The sequence below is a fragment of the Dermacentor silvarum genome, chromosome 9, assembly GCF_013339745.2.
Source record: "Dermacentor silvarum isolate Dsil-2018 chromosome 9, BIME_Dsil_1.4, whole genome shotgun sequence".
NCBI lineage: Eukaryota > Metazoa > Arthropoda > Arachnida > Ixodida > Ixodidae > Dermacentor > Dermacentor silvarum.
Window position 1 is genome coordinate 4,279,408 of NC_051162.1, and position 20,208 is coordinate 4,299,615.

Genomic DNA, 20,208 nt, shown 5'->3' on the forward strand with positions numbered 1-20,208 from the left:
AACTCATTCCACGTGAGCGAGAAGTTGGCGCGCGTATCACATTCGCGGCTTGCGTTCTTTTGTTTCGCTTGTGAAAGCGCGGAATGCAACGATGAGCGAGCCTCCTGAGCGACAGAAGGTGATCGAAAAGTACCTCCAAGGGTTACCTCATCATGAAGACGGCTACTCCCATGGCTACCTGAAGTCAGACGATGAGCTTAAGCGTTTTGAGAGGTCCTAGGCTGCCGTCAACGAGAGGTATGCTGTGAGGACATCAGGAGACCTGTACAAGCCGCCTAAATGTAAGGATTTATCGACTGCTCTTAATGGTTCGCTCTGCGCGTAGATTTATCATTGAAAAACGCAGTAGTAATTTTAACCAGGGACTCAACCCGGCAGAACGACTTGTTTTCAGTTACGGTTAGTGCGCAACGCTAGATAATTGATTTATCTTGATTCGCCTTTTTTAAGATCGGGTTATCATTGTTCTGGTTACCAGTTCAGGGTTCCCCTGGCACCGATTTATTTCGGTTTGCGTGGAGTATTGTTGTAGTTACCGCGACATGATCCGATCCTCAGAAATTTTGATTTACGTAAAAATAACTGAAGTGTTAATTTTTGGTTTCAGTCATGATTAGAACCGCGCATGCAAGCTAATTGTGATCATGCGCAACACGCGCAACACGAGACACGAAATTCGGTGGGGCTGTACTATGGTGGCTAGAAGGGCCACCATAGCTGTACTCCATGTCGTGACACGGCCGTCTATGCCATCCGTGGACCTGCTACAAGGCATAGGCCTGATATTGAACTGTTCAATCTTTAAAAAATTCAAATTTCAATGAAATAAATTGAATTCAATGTTCAATGAATGAATGTATTGAATTCAATGTTAAAAAAAGAACATGCGCAGATGCTTACAAAGCAAACGCCCAAGCGCAGCTCTTAAGCAGTTATATTTATGTAAAGAGCACAGGGGCAGACTTTCTCATTTTTTAAAGTCACAATTAGCTTGCATCCGCAGTTCTAATCATGACTGAAACCGAAAAATAACAGTTCAGTTATTTTTACGTTAATCACGATTTCTGAGGATCGGGTCATGTCGCGGTAACCAGAACAATACCCCACTCAAATCGAAATAAATCGGTGCCAGGACAACCCTGAAGCGTTAACCAGAACAATGATAACCCGATCTTCAAATAGGCGAATCAAGATAAATCAATTGCCTAATGTTGCGCACTAACCGCAACTCTAAACAAGTCGTTCTGCCTGGTTGAGTCCCTGGTTAAAATTACTACTGCGTTTTTCAATGATCAATCTACGTGCAGAGCGAAACATTAAGAAGCAGTCGATACATCCTTACATTTTAGAAGCGTGAATTGCTGGGCTAGTTGGTTCATGTTCTAAAGCGAAAAAAAAACCTGCGAAAACCAAGACCCAGGACCAGAAGGAGGCAAACACACGCACACAGTCGCCGGACTTACAACTGATTTATTTGAAGCATCCACGTACTTTTAAACACCGCTTTTCCTACGCAAGCGCACGTGCAGAAGAAGGAAGCCAATCAGCCACATTAAAGAATTCAAACTAACCCCGAAAAAAACGCCACTATTTCTCCGTGATAAGAACGGAAGGGTCGCTTATGCAAACCCGCTCGTTCTTTTTTATATAACACGCTTCAAGCAGTTCGCGCTCATGCTTGGACTTTCCCCTGCCGATGACGCTAGTACTGTGAAACAAAGGCCAGCAGCGGTCACAAGCCCTCACATGCAATGCCAAGTTGCTCTCTGTAGCCGATCGAATCGTGTTGTCGTGTTCTCTGAGGCGTTCATTTAAGCGTTGCCCTGTCTGGCCGATATATACCTTTCCACAAGTCATGGGGATTGAATAAACCACCCCCACCGCGTACTTAGTGAACTCTGTTCGGTGGTTGGTTTCGCACACTGAATCTCGTTCACGGCCGGAGATGCGGGCACAAAGGCCAGAAAGCTTTCGGGGGACTGAAAACACCAAGCTAACACCGAATTTTTGGGACACTCTTTTCAGCCCATGGGAAATGTTATGGAAGTAGGGAATCACCTCAATGTTTTTTGTCTCTTCTACTGGGCGATCTGAATTCTCACGCGCTTTTTTCATTTTTCTTGCCAAGGTTTCATCAACCGTCAACAAAAGTATCGGGTTCATGAGCGAACGTCACTTTCGTTGCCACCAGAGGAATACATCGGTAAAGCCGTTACTAGGAACGGTGCTCTGCAGAAAGGGTTCCGGCAAATTCTATTGTGAGCACCATGTACAGACAGGAATGTGCAGAAACCATCGTCGGTGATTGTCAGTACAAGCGAATAGCATGAACGAGTGAGCGAACGAAAGAAGAGAGATGCGAATGAAATATAGTTAGCGAGAGCGAGCGAACTAACGTTTTTTTTTTTTTTTGCAAATAAGCAGTCCGACGACGGGCCGCCGACATCCGATCAACCATAAAAACAGCTGGACACAGAAATCTATGTTCTTTAATATTGCTGGAAGTCAACGGCAAGTGCTCGTCACGCTTGAGCGCATGTGGTGGTGTGATCGCGCTTGCGCCAATCGTCTCGCTGAAACCACAACGATGTGGCAGCGTCCGAAATAAGGGAGGAGGGGGATACGGAAATGAAAGGCCTTTGGAACTTCCAGCTCAACGCTTGCTTGAGACGGAGTGGCATACAGCAAATGAGCCAGCGCGCGAAAGAACAGAAGAGAGGCCGGAGTCTGACTCGGCGCGACATGATTTACAGTGGATAAATAAAAAAAAATTGCCCCCACCTCCCCGAAGGGAATCGTGAGGAAATGCGAATGCATTTCTTGCGCCGAGAGTACACGGCGTAGTAATTTTAATGGCGTAAATTAATGTCGAGACGAGGATTTGTACCGTAACCATTTATTTACACATTCATCAGCACCTGTTTCTGGTGTCATTGTACCTGACGGCCATAATCACAGCCTTGTGGTCGCTAAAGTGCACAGTCAAAGGGTCTTTGAGAAGCATGTGCACGTCACAGTTTCGGGTAAAGGCGAGATCAATGCAACTTCCGTGAATGGTAGTCGGACACTTGTCGGACTCGGCGGAGGCACACTGCATAGAGTACTTTGTCCGCATGTGCTCCACCAACCACTCGCCGCTCTTCTTTCTCACGTCCACGTTAAAGTCACCAACCAAGACGACGGGGTCAGGGGGTCAGATACTTTGGAGCGCACACACACACTTTCCATAGCCGCGTCAAGTTGCGCGGCAACGGCGTGACGAGCGAGGTTGGGCGCGAGGTACACGGTCACCACAAAGACTCCGTCTGCGGTGTAGGCAAGGGTGTCTTTGTACGGAGACGTGTCTCGAACGGGCGAGGTGGCAACGGCATGCGATATGAGGTTCCCATACACGTTAGCAACGAGATTAACGCCACAGTATTCGCAGTCCTTGCCGCCTCGAGCAAAGTAGTTGCAAAGTAGTGAGTGACGTCACCTCCAGCGAGAGGTGTAATGCTCGGGTTGGATTGTATTACACTTTTTTTTTATTTACTCATACTGTTGGCCTGTCGGCCGTTACAGGGTGGGTCAAAAGCAGCACTTCAACGATTAGTACAATACATAAAATACATGAAAATTCCAACACTACATAGAGCACAAATAAAAACAGGTCAATAGCAGAAATTCGGCAATTAGTACACTACACGAATAAGGCAGTACATGAATAAGCGAACAAAAAAAACATAAACATACATATGCGAAATATTCTGCAGATGCTCTGATCAACAATACACGACTATAAATGCAGTGTGGACAAACGAGCTCATCTACACACACACACACACACACACACACACACACACACACACACACACACACACACACACACACAAAGCGGTGAGTGCATATACATGCGCGCATCCTTCAATGTAGCTTTAAGTTTTTCTCAAATTCTTCTGCATTGGTGCTTTCCCGCGTTAACACCGGTAATTCATTCCATTCTTTAATGGTTCTTGGAAAGAAAGAAAATGTGTAAGCGTTAATGTGCATCTGAGGTATTTGAAAAGTGTTATCTTTGCTGTTCCGTAGTGTTCTACCTTGTCGTGCTATTAAATACTGATTACTATTGATGTTAAATGTGTTTTTAGTGAGACGAAAAATGTCGCAGTTTCACCTGAAAGGCGAAGCATCAATTGCGATAGCAAATTTGTAGAGAGCTATACGGAGTAATGATATTAGCTTTATCAGCTGTATAAACTTGGACATGCAGCAGCACTGGCAACGCGCAGAACTGTTGTCGACGCCGTCGGCGTTTTGCCCGCGTTCGCTCAAAATGTGTGCGGCGTTGGTGACTGTTGCCGGAGCCTCTGATATAAATAGGCACTTGGTGCCGCAACTAAACGTCGCCTCCCTTCCCTCCCCTCCCCCCCTGCCCCACGGCCTCTCGCGCGTCGGAAGAAGGCGCGTTTGCTCTACATATATGGTGATTGTAAAGAAGGAAAGAAACGCCTACTTCTGCAGCCCTTGGAGCACGGCGCAGAACCCGCGTTTGTTCTCCGCCGTGCGTTCACTCCCCGTGAAAGCGCGCGCCCCTCGCACCCTTTCACTCGCACATACAGCGTTCGGCGGCGCGCGGCGACGATTTCATCTCCATTGACGTCATACGGAACCTCACGGCGACGGCGCCGGCAGAAATCTGCTTTTGAGTGTCCATATAATTGATATCGCAATAAAAAGAACTTTAATCTAGCTATGCGCCTGCGTTCAGCGAGCGTAGGCAAGTTCAGCAAACTGAGCATTTCGGAGACAGAATCTGTGCGAGAATAACGTGATAAGATAAACCTTGCTGCTCGACGCAGTCTCTCAATTAACCCTGACTGATAAGGGTCCCAGATTATGCTGGCATATTCTAGCGTGGGCCGAACGTACGTTAAATAAGCTCTTAGTTTTACAGACTGTGAGGCTAACTGCAATTTCCGTCGCAAGAACCAAAGCTTCTTTTCCGCGGTTTCGCATATTTTTATAACATGATTTGCCCAGCTTATGTTCGCGGATATATGTATGCCTAAGTATTTCAGCAAGTCAACCGTGGCAAGCACCGAAGAATTCACAGTGTAATTAAAATCGAAAATATTTATTTTATTCGTTATGCGCATTACAACAGTTTTACTCTCATTTATTTTCATTTTCCATTTGTCACACCATTTTTCAATAGCCTTAAGAGCGTCACTGAGTAATTGCTGATCTTCTGTGCTATTAATTTCTTTGTATAATAGGCAATCATCTGCGAAAAGCCGCACCGTGATACCTTCGTCAATTGCAGAGGAAATGTCATTTATATATACTAAAAATAGTGCAGGACCTAACACAGACCCCTGCGGGACACCTGACGTCACCTTCAACGGCTTTGATTTAATATGAACCACTTCTACGTATTGCGTTCTGCCCCGAAGGTACGCGGTTATCCATTTTACTACTTTCCTGTTTACTCTGATATCAGTCAGTTTTACGATTAATTCTGCATGTAGAACTCTGTCGAATGCTTTCGACAGATCGAGACAGATGGCATCTATCTGTTTCTCATTGTTTAATGTGCTGGCAAAGGCATGAATTGTTTCAAGAAGCTGTGTTGTTGTGGAAAGGCGCTGTCAGAATCCGTGTTGGTTGGGAAAAAATAAGTTTGCATTTTCGATGTACGTCTAAATTGACTTGGCTACAACATGTTTTAGGAGCTTGCAGCAAACGCAGGTAAGCGATATTGGACGATAATTTTCAATTATCTGTCTATCTGCAGACTTGTGCACCGGTATAACCTTTGCCGTAAGCCAGTCATAAGGAACTCGGCCTTCTGCTAGTGACGCGTCAAATATAATTTTTAAGTAATGCGCAACCCATTCCGCATACCTGCACAGAAATGCGTTCGGTATGTCATCGGGGCCTACTGATTTTTTGACGTCACTGTTCAGTAGAACTACAGTTCCCTCATACGAGACTTCAACGTCTGCACTCTCTTCCGAGCGAAGCAATGGAGGGAGTATGGATTCAATACTGGGATTGTGACGGAACAGAAAACACCGACTGAAAGAACTCGTTGTAAGAAGAAGCAATCACTGCAGGATCAGTAACTACGATGCTATTTACTACAATGCTATGCGACTCGTTGTCCTTTTTCGACATGTGACGCCAAAATTTATCGGGAGACGACCTCATGAAATCTGCCAGTGTTTCTTGGTAATATCTATTTTTGGCTTCAGTGATCATGGAACGCAATTGTGCAGACAATTCAGTTATTTTTGCAGGTTCTTTTGTTAGTTTCCGTCTCTGGCGGTTTATTCTACGTTTTAGTTGGATGATTTCCCTGTTGATCCAAGGGTTTCGTTTGGTTTTCCTTCTTTTACGAAGAGGCACGAATTTGCTAATACAATGGACAATAATATGCTTGAACGATTCCCACATGGTATTGATGTCACCTCGCGAATCAAAATTGTCCAGGGCAAATGACAGGTAGTCAGTGATACTTGTGTAATCGGCTTCGAAAAATTTGGGAACATATGTAATCGCCTCTTTACGTTTTGATATTGTTTCGTTATGTGCTATCTGAACGAAGACAACTTCATGGTCTGAGATACCTTTCTGAACTGACACTTCAAACTGGTCAAAGCGCCCGTCAAGGAATACCAGATCCAGGATAGATGAACGCTCCCCTGACTTTCGCGTACTTTGACGAACAACTTGTGAAAGGTCATGGGTGAATGCAATGTCAAGGAGCAAATCACAGTGTGCCTCTTCCCGCGACTCTGTTGCGAATGTGTCCCAGTTAATTGCAGGTAAATTGAAGTCACCGGTTAGGAGTAGCCGGCAGCTGCGCTTTTTGTTTGCTTCTAAGTAACTCTGTATCGACTCTAAGAATGAGAGAGGTGAGTTTGGTGGTCGGTAAACTGTACCGAGAAGGACTGGTGACGTTCCAATATTCATTTCACACCAAAGACTTTCGTGTCCTGGGATACCGCTTAGTGTTTTGAATTCAATATTTTCTTTCATTATTATTGCAACGCCACCTCCTCGAGACTGTCGCTCCCGACGTACTATCTTGTATCCGGGAGGTATTATCTCATTATCCTGAATCTCTGAGCGCAACCATGTCTCTGTGATCGTAACAACGTCAGTATCATAATTGACTAAAACGTACTCTAAGCCTGCAGTCTTATTCACGATACTTCTAGCATTAAAGTTAACTAGACGAAATTTTCGTCTGTTTCGTTCAGTCCTGGCTTACTGCTGACAGAGTACTCTTATTACGCTTGACCTTGACTCGACGGTTCTTTTCGTCGTCCCAACTGTACATATCAGCATCGATGAACAGTTTATCATAGGCAAGACGCACGCGCTGTCCTTGTTTTCGTTCATCCTGCGCAGAATTCCAAAGAAGCTTGCGTTTGGCAACTGTTTCCTTGCTGTAGTTATCAGCAATAGATATACCAGTTCCCTTTAGTTTTTTACAGTTTTTGTAGACTTGACTTTTCTCTGGAATCGTAAAGCTTTAAAATAACAGGTCGCGGTTGTTTGCTCTGCCGTTTCCCGATCATATGTATTCGTTCAACAGTGTGCAGAGTTACGTTCCGTTGTTTCTCTTTCGCCCTCTGGAATTCCGAAAACCATGAGGTTATTTCGTCTGCTTCTGTCTTCCAATGACACAAGCCTATCGTGCATCGCTTTTGCAGACGCGTTCAGGGTTTTGTTTGTCTTATTCAACTCGGCTATCACTCTGCCTTGGTCCTTAACAATCTGCACCGCCTTCTCAACCAGTTTTACTCTTTCGCCCAAGGCGGCTAAATCCGTTTTGATGACTTGTTGCCCGTCAAGCAGTTCATTCAAGAGCGCTGCTTAGTTAGGACCTGGATTCGTCTCAATATCACCAGATAACAACAGGCATAGAGAAGCGAATGACAAATAAAGCACTTTTGGGCACGGCAGCACTACAATGAAGCGGTTATCATTCTTGTAACCATAATACGAATAGAAACCAACCTGTTCAAGGAACAGAAGACGAGTTACAGGTGACATGGCTTCTGCGGTGCCGCCGTGCCCACTGATGCAGGTTGCTGAATCCGCTGCCTTTATAGGACAGGACGAAGTTCCCGCGATGCTTCCGTAGTATCTGGGGCCGAGGGTGTCGCTGACAGGCACTTCCCAGTCGAGGATCGCCATATCAGGAACCGGTCCGGCGATACACGTGTTGTATGTGTTCCCATGGCAAGATGCGCAGATCAACAGCACCTGTTAAAGGAACAGAAGACGAGTTGCAGGTGACATGGCTTCTGCGGTGCCGCCGTGCCCACTGATTCAGGTTGCTGAATCCGCTGCCTTTATAGGACAGGACGAAGTTCCCGTGATGCTTCCGTGGTATCTGGGGCCGAGGGTGTCGCTGACAGGCACTTCCCAGTCGAGGATCGCCATATCAGGAACCGGTCCGGCGATACACGTGTTGTATGTGTTCCCATGGCAAGATGCGCAGATCAACAGCACCTGTTCAAGGAACAGAAGACGAGTTACAGGTGACATGGCTTCTGCGGTGCCGCCGTGCCCACTGATTCAGGTTGCTGAATCCGCTGCCTTTATAGGACAGGACGAAGTTCCCGTGATGCTTCCGTGGTATCTGGGGCCGAGGGTGTCGCTGACAGGCACTTCCCAGTCGAGGATCGCCATATCAGGAACCGGTCCGGCGATACACGTGTTGTATGTGTTCCCATGGCAAGATGCGCAGATCAACAGCACCTGTTAAAGGAACAGAAGACGAGTTACAGGTGACATGGCTTCTGCGGTGCCGCCGTGCCCACTGATTCAGGTTGCTGAATCCGCTGCCTTTATAGGACAGGACGAAGTTCCCGTGATGCTTCCGTGGTATCTGGGGCCGAGGGTGTCGCTGACAGGCACTTCCCAGTCGAGGATCGCCATATCAGGAACCGGTCCGGCGATACACGTGTTGTATGTGTTCCCATGGCAAGATGCGCAGATCAACAGCACCTGTTAAAGGAACAGAAGACGAGTTGCAGGTGACATGGCTTCTGCGGTGCCGCCGTGCCCACTGATTCAGGTTGCTGAATCCGCTGCCTTTATAGGACAGGACGAAGTTCCCGTGATGCTTCCGTAGGTATCTGGGGCCGAGGGTGTCGCTGACAGGCACTTCCCAGTCGAGGATCGCCATATCAGGAACCGGTCCGGCGATACACGTGTTGTATGTGTTCCCATGGCAAGATGCGCAGATCAACAGCACCTGTTAAAGGAACAGAAGACGAGTTGCAGGTGACATGGCTTCTGCGGTGCCGCCGTGCCCACTGATTCAGGTTGCTGAATCCGCTGCCTTTATAGGACAGGACGAAGTTCCCGTGATGCTTCCGTGGTATCTGGGGCCGAGGGTGTCGCTGACAGGCACTTCCCAGTCGAGGATCGCCATATCAGGAACCGGTCCGGCGATACACGTGTTGTATGTGTTCCCATGGCAAGATGCGCAGATCAACAGCACCTGTTCAAGGAACAGAAGACGAGTTACAGGTGACATGGCTTCTGCGGTGCCGCCGTGCCCACTGATTCAGGTTGCTGAATCCGCTGCCTTTATAGGACAGGACGAAGTTCCCGTGATGCTTCCGTAGTATCTGGGGCCGAGGGTGTCGCTGACAGGCACTTCCCAGTCGAGGATCGCCATATCAGGAACCGGTCCGGCGATACACGTGTTGTATGTGTTCCCATGGCAAGATGCGCAGATCAACAGCACCTGTTCAAGGAACAGAAGACGAGTTACAGGTGACATGGCTTCTGCGGTGCCGCCGTGCCCACTGATTCAGGTTGCTGAATCCGCTGCCTTTATAGGACAGGACGAAGTTCCCGTGATGCTTCCGTAGTATCTGGGGCCGAGGGTGTCGCTGACAGGCACTTCCCAGTCGAGGATCGCCATATCAGGAACCGGTCCGGCGATACACGTGTTGTATGTGTTCCCATGGCAAGATGCGCAGATCAACAGCACCTGTTCAAGGAACAGAAGACGAGTTACAGGTGACATGGCTTCTGCGGTGCCGCCGTGCCCACTGATTCAGGTTGCTGAATCCGCTGCCTTTATAGGACAGGACGAAGTTCCCGTGATGCTTCCGTGGTATCTGGGGCCGAGGGTGTCGCTGACAGGCACTTCCCAGTCGAGGATCGCCATATCAGGAACCGGTCCGGCGATACACGTGTTGTATGTGTTCCCATGGCAAGATGCGCAGATCAACAGCACCTGTTCAAGGAACAGAAGACGAGTTACAGGTGACATGGCTTCTGCGGTGCCGCCGTGCCCACTGATGCAGGCTGCTGAATCCGCTGCCTTTATAGGACAGGACGAAGTTCCCGTGATGCTTCCGTAGTATCTGGGGCCGAGGGTGTCGCTGACAGGCACTTCCCAGTCGAGGATCGCCATATCAGGAACCGGTCCGGCGATACACGTGTTGTATGTGTTCCCATGGCAAGATGCGCAGATCAACAGCACCTGTTCAAGGAACAGAAGACGAGTTACAGGTGACATGGCTTCTGCGGTGCCGCCGTGCCCACTGATGCAGGCTGCTGAATCCGCTGCCTTTATAGGACAGGACGAAGTTCCCGTGATGCTTCCGTAGTATCTGGGGCCGAGGGTGTCGCTGACAGGCACTTCCCAGTCGAGGATCGCCATATCAGGAACCGGTCCGGCGATACACGTGTTGTATGTGTTCCCATGGCAAGATGCGCAGATCAACAGCACCTGTTCAAGGAACAGAAGACGAGTTACAGGTGACATGGCTTCTGCGGTGCCGCCGTGCCCACTGATGCAGGCTGCTGAATCCGCTGCCTTTATAGGACAGGACGAAGTTCCCGTGATGCTTCCGTAGTATCTGGGGCCGAGGGTGTCGCTGACAGGCACTTCCCAGTCGAGGATCGCCATATCAGGAACCGGTCCGGCGATACACGTGTTGTATGTGTTCCCATGGCAAGATGCGCAGATCAACAGCACCTGTTCAAGGAACAGAAGACGAGTTACAGGTGACATGGCTTCTGCGGTGCCGCCGTGCCCACTGATGCAGGTTGCTGAATCCGCTGCCTTTATAGGACAGGACGAAGTTCCCGTGATGCTTCCGTAGTATCTGGGGCCGAGGGTGTCGCTGACAGGCACTTCCCAGTCGAGGATCGCCATATCAGGAACCGGTCCGGCGATACACGTGTTGTATGTGTTCCCATGGCAAGATGCGCAGATCAACAGCACCTGTTCAAGGAACAGAAGACGAGTTACAGGTGACATGGCTTCTGCGGTGCCGCCGTGCCCACTGATGCAGGCTGCTGAATCCGCTGCCTTTATAGGACAGGACGAAGTTCCCGTGATGCTTCCGTAGTATCTGGGGCCGAGGGTGTCGCTGACAGGCACTTCCCAGTCGAGGATCGCCATATCAGGAACCGGTCCGGCGATACACGTGTTGTATGTGTTCCCATGGCAAGATGCGCAGATCAACAGCACCTGTTCAAGGAACAGAAGACGAGTTACAGGTGACATGGCTTCTGCGGTGCCGCCGTGCCCACTGATGCAGGTTGCTGAATCCGCTGCCTTTATAGGACAGGACGAAGTTCCCGTGATGCTTCCGTAGTATCTGGGGCCGAGGGTGTCGCTGACAGGCACTTCCCAGTCGAGGATCGCCATATCAGGAACCGGTCCGGCGATACACGTGTTGTATGTGTTCCCATGGCAAGATGCGCAGATCAACAGCACCTGTTCAAGGAACAGAAGACGAGTTACAGGTGACATGGCTTCTGCGGTGCCGCCGTGCCCACTGATGCAGGTTGCTGAATCCGCTGCCTTTATAGGACAGGACGAAGTTCCCGTGATGCTTCCGTAGTATCTGGGGCCGAGGGTGTCGCTGACAGGCACTTCCCAGTCGAGGATCGCCATATCAGGAACCGGTCCGGCGATACACGTGTTGTATGTGTTCCCATGGCAAGATGCGCAGATCAACAGCACCTGTTCAAGGAACAGAAGACGAGTTACAGGTGACATGGCTTCTGCGGTGCCGCCGTGCCCACTGATGCAGGTTGCTGAATCCGCTGCCTTTATAGGACAGGACGAAGTTCCCGTGATGCTTCCGTAGTATCTGGGGCCGAGGGTGTCGCTGACAGGCACTTCCCAGTCGAGGATCGCCATATCAGGAACCGGTCCGGCGATACACGTGTTGTATGTGTTCCCATGGCAAGATGCGCAGATCAACAGCACCTGTTCAAGGAACAGAAGACGAGTTACAGGTGACATGGCTTCTGCGGTGCCGCCGTGCCCACTGATGCAGGTTGCTGAATCCGCTGCCTTTATAGGACAGGACGAAGTTCCCGTGATGCTTCCGTAGTATCTGGGGCCGAGGGTGTCGCTGACAGGCACTTCCCAGTCGAGGATCGCCATATCAGGAACCGGTCCGGCGATACACGTGTTGTATGTGTTCCCATGGCAAGATGCGCAGATCAACAGCACCTGTTCAAGGAACAGAAGACGAGTTACAGGTGACATGGCTTCTGCGGTGCCGCCGTGCCCACTGATGCAGGTTGCTGAATCCGCTGCCTTTATAGGACAGGACGAAGTTCCCGTGATGCTTCCGTAGTATCTGGGGCCGAGGGTGTCGCTGACAGGCACTTCCCAGTCGAGGATCGCCATATCAGGAACCGGTCCGGCGATACACGTGTTGTATGTGTTCCCATGGCAAGATGCGCAGATCAACAGCACCTGTTCAAGGAACAGAAGACGAGTTACAGGTGACATGGCTTCTGCGGTGCCGCCGTGCCCACTGATGCAGGCTTGCTGAATCCGCTGCCTTTATAGGACAGGACGAAGTTCCCGTGATGCTTCCGTAGTATCTGGGGCCGAGGGTGTCGCTGACAGGCACTTCCCAGTCGAGGATCGCCATATCAGGAACCGGTCCGGCGATACACGTGTTGTATGTGTTCCCATGGCAAGATGCGCAGATCAACAGCACCTGTTCAAGGAACAGAAGACGAGTTACAGGTGACATGGCTTCTGCGGTGCCGCCGTGCCCACTGATGCAGGTTGCTGAATCCGCTGCCTTTATAGGACAGGACGAAGTTCCCGTGATGCTTCCGTAGTATCTGGGGCCGAGGGTGTCGCTGACAGGCACTTCCCAGTCGAGGATCGCCATATCAGGAACCGGTCCGGCGATACACGTGTTGTATGTGTTCCCATGGCAAGATGCGCAGATCAACAGCACCTGTTCAAGGAACAGAAGACGAGTTACAGGTGACATGGCTTCTGCGGTGCCGCCGTGCCCACTGATGCAGGCTGCTGAATCCGCTGCCTTTATAGGACAGGACGAAGTTCCCGTGATGCTTCCGTAGTATCTGGGGCCGAGGGTGTCGCTGACAGGCACTTCCCAGTCGAGGATCGCCATATCAGGAACCGGTCCGGCGATACACGTGTTGTATGTGTTCCCATGGCAAGATGCGCAGATCAACAGCACCTGTTCAAGGAACAGAAGACGAGTTACAGGTGACATGGCTTCTGCGGTGCCGCCGTGCCCACTGATGCAGGTTGCTGAATCCGCTGCCTTTATAGGACAGGACGAAGTTCCCGTGATGCTTCCGTAGTATCTGGGGCCGAGGGTGTCGCTGACAGGCACTTCCCAGTCGAGGATCGCCATATCAGGAACCGGTCCGGCGATACACGTGTTGTATGTGTTCCCATGGCAAGATGCGCAGATCAACAGCACCTGTTCAAGGAACAGAAGACGAGTTACAGGTGACATGGCTTCTGCGGTGCCGCCGTGCCCACTGATGCAGGTTGCTGAATCCGCTGCCTTTATAGGACAGGACGAAGTTCCCGTGATGCTTCCGTAGTATCTGGGGCCGAGGGTGTCGCTGACAGGCACTTCCCAGTCGAGGATCGCCATATCAGGAACCGGTCCGGCGATACACGTGTTGTATGTGTTCCCATGGCAAGATGCGCAGATCAACAGCACCTGTTCAAGGAACAGAAGACGAGTTACAGGTGACATGGCTTCTGCGGTGCCGCCGTGCCCACTGATGCAGGTTGCTGAATCCGCTGCCTTTATAGGACAGGACGAAGTTCCCGTGATGCTTCCGTAGTATCTGGGGCCGAGGGTGTCGCTGACAGGCACTTCCCAGTCGAGGATCGCCATATCAGGAACCGGTCCGGCGATACACGTGTTGTATGTGTTCCCATGGCAAGATGCGCAGATCAACAGCACCTGTTCAAGGAACAGAAGACGAGTTACAGGTGACATGGCTTCTGCGGTGCCGCCGTGCCCACTGATGCAGGCTGCTGAATCCGCTGCCTTTATAGGACAGGACGAAGTTCCCGTGATGCTTCCGTAGTATCTGGGGCCGAGGGTGTCGCTGACAGGCACTTCCCAGTCGAGGATCGCCATATCAGGAACCGGTCCGGCGATACACGTGTTGTATGTGTTCCCATGGCAAGATGCGCAGATCAACAGCACCTGTTCAAGGAACAGAAGACGAGTTACAGGTGACATGGCTTCTGCGGTGCCGCCGTGCCCACTGATGCAGGTTGCTGAATCCGCTGCCTTTATAGGACAGGACGAAGTTCCCGTGATGCTTCCGTAGTATCTGGGGCCGAGGGTGTCGCTGACAGGCACTTCCCAGTCGAGGATCGCCATATCAGGAACCGGTCCGGCGATACACGTGTTGTATGTGTTCCCATGGCAAGATGCGCAGATCAACAGCACCTGTTCAAGGAACAGAAGACGAGTTACAGGTGACATGGCTTCTGCGGTGCCGCCGTGCCCACTGATGCAGGCTGCTGAATCCGCTGCCTTTATAGGACAGGACGAAGTTCCCGTGATGCTTCCGTAGTATCTGGGGCCGAGGGTGTCGCTGACAGGCACTTCCCAGTCGAGGATCGCCATATCAGGAACCGGTCCGGCGATACACGTGTTGTATGTGTTCCCATGGCAAGATGCGCAGATCAACAGCACCTGTTCAAGGAACAGAAGACGAGTTACAGGTGACATGGCTTCTGCGGTGCCGCCGTGCCCACTGATGCAGGCTTGCTGAATCCGCTGCCTTTATAGGACAGGACGAAGTTCCCGTGATGCTTCCGTAGTATCTGGGGCCGAGGGTGTCGCTGACAGGCACTTCCCAGTCGAGGATCGCCATATCAGGAACCGGTCCGGCGATACACGTGTTGTATGTGTTCCCATGGCAAGATGCGCAGATCAACAGCACCTGTTCAAGGAACAGAAGACGAGTTACAGGTGACATGGCTTCTGCGGTGCCGCCGTGCCCACTGATGCAGGTTGCTGAATCCGCTGCCTTTATAGGACAGGACGAAGTTCCCGTGATGCTTCCGTAGTATCTGGGGCCGAGGGTGTCGCTGACAGGCACTTCCCAGTCGAGGATCGCCATATCAGGAACCGGTCCGGCGATACACGTGTTGTATGTGTTCCCATGGCAAGATGCGCAGATCAACAGCACCTGTTCAAGGAACAGAAGACGAGTTACAGGTGACATGGCTTCTGCGGTGCCGCCGTGCCCACTGATGCAGGTTGCTGAATCCGCTGCCTTTATAGGACAGGACGAAGTTCCCGTGATGCTTCCGTAGTATCTGGGGCCGAGGGTGTCGCTGACAGGCACTTCCCAGTCGAGGATCGCCATATCAGGAACCGGTCCGGCGATACACGTGTTGTATGTGTTCCCATGGCAAGATGTGCAGATCAACAGCACCTGTTCAAGGAACAGAAGACGAGTTACAGGTGACATGGCTTCTGCGGTGCCGCCGTGCCCACTGATGCAGGTTGCTGAATCCGCTGCCTTTATAGGACAGGACGAAGTTCCCGTGATGCTTCCGTAGTATCTGGGGCCGAGGGTGTCGCTGACAGGCACTTCCCAGTCGAGGATCGCCATATCAGGAACCGGTCCGGCGATACACGTGTTGTATGTGTTCCCATGGCAAGATGTGCAGATCAACAGCACCTGTTCAAGGAACAGAAGACGAGTTACAGGTGACATGGCTTCTGCGGTGCCGCCGTGCCCACTGATGCAGGTTGCTGAATCCGCTGCCTTTATAGGACAGGACGAAGTTCCCGTGATGCTTCCGTAGTATCTGGGGCCGAGGGTGTCGCTGACAGGCACTTCCCAGTCGAGGATCGCCATATCAGGAACCGGTCCGGCGATACACGTGTTGTATGTGTTCCCATGGCAAGATGTGCAGATCAACAGCACCTGTTCAAGGAACAGAAGACGAGTTACAGGTGACATGGCTTCTGCGGTGCCGCCGTGCCCACTGATGCAGGTTGCTGAATCCGCTGCCTTTATAGGACAGGACGAAGTTCCCGTGATGCTTCCGTAGTATCTGGGGCCGAGGGTGTCGCTGACAGGCACTTCCCAGTCGAGGATCGCCATATCAGGAACCGGTCCGGCGATACACGTGTTGTATGTGTTCCCATGGCAAGATGTGCAGATCAACAGCACCTGTTCAAGGAACAGAAGACGAGTTACAGGTGACATGGCTTCTGCGGTGCCGCCGTGCCCACTGATGCAGGCTGCTGAATCCGCTGCCTTTATAGGACAGGACGAAGTTCCCGTGATGCTTCCGTAGTATCTGGGGCCGAGGGTGTCGCTGACACGCACTTCCCAGTCGAGGATCGCCATATCAGGAACCGGTCCGGCGATACACGTGTTGTATGTGTTCCCATGGCAAGATGCGCAGATCAACAGCACCTGTTCAAGGAACAGAAGACGAGTTACAGGTGACATGGCTTCTGCGGTGCCGCCGTGCCCACTGATGCAGGTTGCTGAATCCGCTGCCTTTATAGGACAGGACGAAGTTCCCGTGATGCTTCCGTAGTATCTGGGGCCGAGGGTGTCGCTGACAGGCACTTCCCAGTCGAGGATCGCCATATCAGGAACCGGTCCGGCGATACACGTGTTGTATGTGTTCCCATGGCAAGATGTGCAGATCAACAGCACCTGTTCAAGGAACAGAAGACGAGTTACAGGTGACATGGCTTCTGCGGTGCCGCCGTGCCCACTGATGCAGGTTGCTGAATCCGCTGCCTTTATAGGACAGGACGAAGTTCCCGTGATGCTCCCGTAGTATCTGGGGCCGAGGGTGTCGCTGACAGGCACTTCCCAGTCGAGGATGGCCATATCAGGAACCGGTCCGGCGATACACGTGTTGTATGTGTTCCCATGACAAGATGCGCAGATCAACAGCACCTGTTAAAGGAACAGAAGACGAGTTGCAGGTGACATGGCTTCTGCGGTGCCGCCGTGCCCACTGATGCAGGCTGCTGAATCCGCTGCCTTTATAGGACAGGACGAAGTTCCCGTGATGCTCCCGTAGTATCTGGGGCCGAGGGTGTCGCTGACAGGCACTTCCCAGTCGAGGATGGCCATATCAGGAACCGGTCCGGTGATACACGTGTTGTATGTGTTCCCATGGCAAGATGCGCAGATCAACAGCACCTGTTCAAGGAACAGAAGTCGAGTTACAGGTGACATGGCTTCTGCGGTGCCGCCGTGCCCACTGCTTGCTAGGGGTACCGTTTCCGTCAGACATTCGCCTTCACCGACTTCTGCCATCGCCTTGAGAGGCGCCCAGCCAGCGAATCGAGAGTGAGGCGCGCGCTTCACTCCATTTATATATACGTGCGAGCGAGCGAACGGGAGAGTGGGGCGCAGGGAGGAGAGAGAGCGAACGGCGAGAGAAGGAGCGGAGAAGCACTGTACCTACCCTCTCCTGCACTCTCTCCACACACGCGGGAGCTCCGCCGAGTTCCCGCGATGCGAGCGCCCTCACAAGCCAGAGTGCGCTCCTCCTCTCCACTTACTCTCGGCTACTCCACCCGCACCACTTGCTCCGGTTGCTAGGGGCGAGGATAAGCGCGCGCGCCCGCAGCTGTTGCTATGGGAGAGGGAGTGAGAGCGGAGAGATAACACCTGCCGGCGCGCGGACACCGACAGACGCCTGACATGCCCCGACTAAGAAATGCATTCGCATTTAAAAATCACAGCATATCCACGAAGTGAATGATGATGAGCGGGCGAAGCTCCGGAGGGAATCATCGGTAAACCGTGAATCTTCCGTGTAATTCGCCCAGTCTCGCCGCACTAAATCGAACGATTGACTTCCACCAATGACACGCGCCATATGTGACGTCATTCCTATTTTCTAACAGCGCCCTCCATTATAATTGCACCGTCTCCCGCTTAAGGGGACGCTAGCACAAAGGCGTTAGAAACGTGCAGTACTCTCTAGTAAGGGGGAGAGGCCGCAGCGTCTTACGCAGCCTACGACGATCTTACGACGTTGTGGCCTCTCCCCCTTACTAGAGAGTACTGCACGTTTCTAACGCGTTTGTGCTAGCGTCCCCTTAAGCGGGAGATGGTGCAATTATAATGAAGGGCGCTGTTATAAAATAGGAATGACGTCACATATGGCGCGTGTCATTGGTGGAAGCCAATCGTTCGATTTAGTGTGGTGAGACTAGGCGAATTACACGGAATATTCACGGTTTACCGATGATTCTCTCCGGAGCTTCGCCCACTCATCATGATTCACCCCGTGGATATGCGGTGTTTTTTTTTCATAAAAGTAGACGTGGCTACCTACTACTACTACATACTACAGAGGACGGACAGACCCACACCCTAAGGAGCTTCGCCCCTAAAGCGCGCACGACACGCACCACGCGCATACCAAGCCCGCGGCGCTTCAACAACTCATGACCTCCGAGATTTGCCCGCGCAAGCAATCTCGGAGAGGAACGCCCCCAGCGCTCGCTCTGATCGGACGTATTTTTCCGGATTTTCGCCCCGTTTTTTGGTATTTTCCCTGCCACCGGAACGCTGTTCTTGTGGACCGCGTCGGCGGTCAATAATCAGTACTGGCGCCTATTTACAAGGTCCTTCGGCATCTACACCCTCCTGATGTGGCGTCCAGCATGAGTTCTAGTGCGGCTTTGCGAGTGCCCCCGCAGCACTCGCCGCCTCGGCACGGAGCATCGAAGCTGTAAAGGTGCGGTACGTTACCGATGCAACTGCCATTCTTGCTAGGAGCGTTTCCATCTTGGGGACGAGTGGAAAGTACGAAGAAAATAACCTGAGGATGGATACCACAAGCACGGAGCACAGCAGCCCTGCAGTCACGGCGCACACCTCGACCAAGAGAACGACGGAACCTAGTAGCCTTCCAGCGGATGGAAATGCAGCTCCAGCGGCGCCAAAACGATTTCGCTCATCACAAGGCCTACCCCCTCCACCGACACATACGCCTCCGGTGTCGCCAACGACATCGTGGTACGAGGCTTGATAACATGTCCACTCTGCCCAACCGTACCATTCAAGCGGCTCTGGATGCCTGCCTCGATATGTCCAGATTTCAAGGTTTCGCCCTGCACAAACCTACCAATACCGTCTCAGTATGAGTGCCTGCTATGGCACTAGTTTATAAGCTAGAATAACTGCAACAGATCCAAGTCTCAGAAGAATGTGTCCCAGTCCAGGCGTACCTCGCCAGTGGTACTGATTTAAGGCGCTATGTGGTTAATGGTGTTGACCATGACGAAGAACCTGAAAAGCTCCTACAGGAACTATCGTGTCCTACGCACAAGGTCGTCGCTGCTTGCTACCTTGGCAGCGGTCGTACGTGCCTAATCACGCATCAGGGTCCTAATTCCCCACCTGAACGTATCCTGTACTACGGCTGCCTATTGCGCCCGCGTCCTTTCAAACCCTCCGTTGTGTACTGCTCCTCCTGCTTTAAACAGGGACACATGAAGTCATCGTGCCCTTTTCCACGTAAGGACTACACCATAGAGCCTGACCCATCAGCATTCTTTCGATGCAACCTATGCCGAACAAATGATCATGACATCACTTCCACGACATGCCCTACGAAGTTGAACGCTACTAAGAAAGCTCGACAACGCAGCTCTCGGCAGCAACCAAGCACCCCTCAAGGTCCATCGATGAAACAAGTCCCTGCGTACAACCGTTACGCCGTTCTAGCATCGCTACAAGAAGACGCTAGCCAGGTGACGACAGCTAGTACGGCGACAAGTGATGCGGCCAAACCTACATATAGCGCAGCCGTTAGAGCGTCCACTTCGCGACCACAATGGCAACGGGCATTACAATCGATAGAAGACAGGCCGCCTCTCTTGGCGAATGAAAAATTCGAGATAGAAGCTCGCCTCGCTA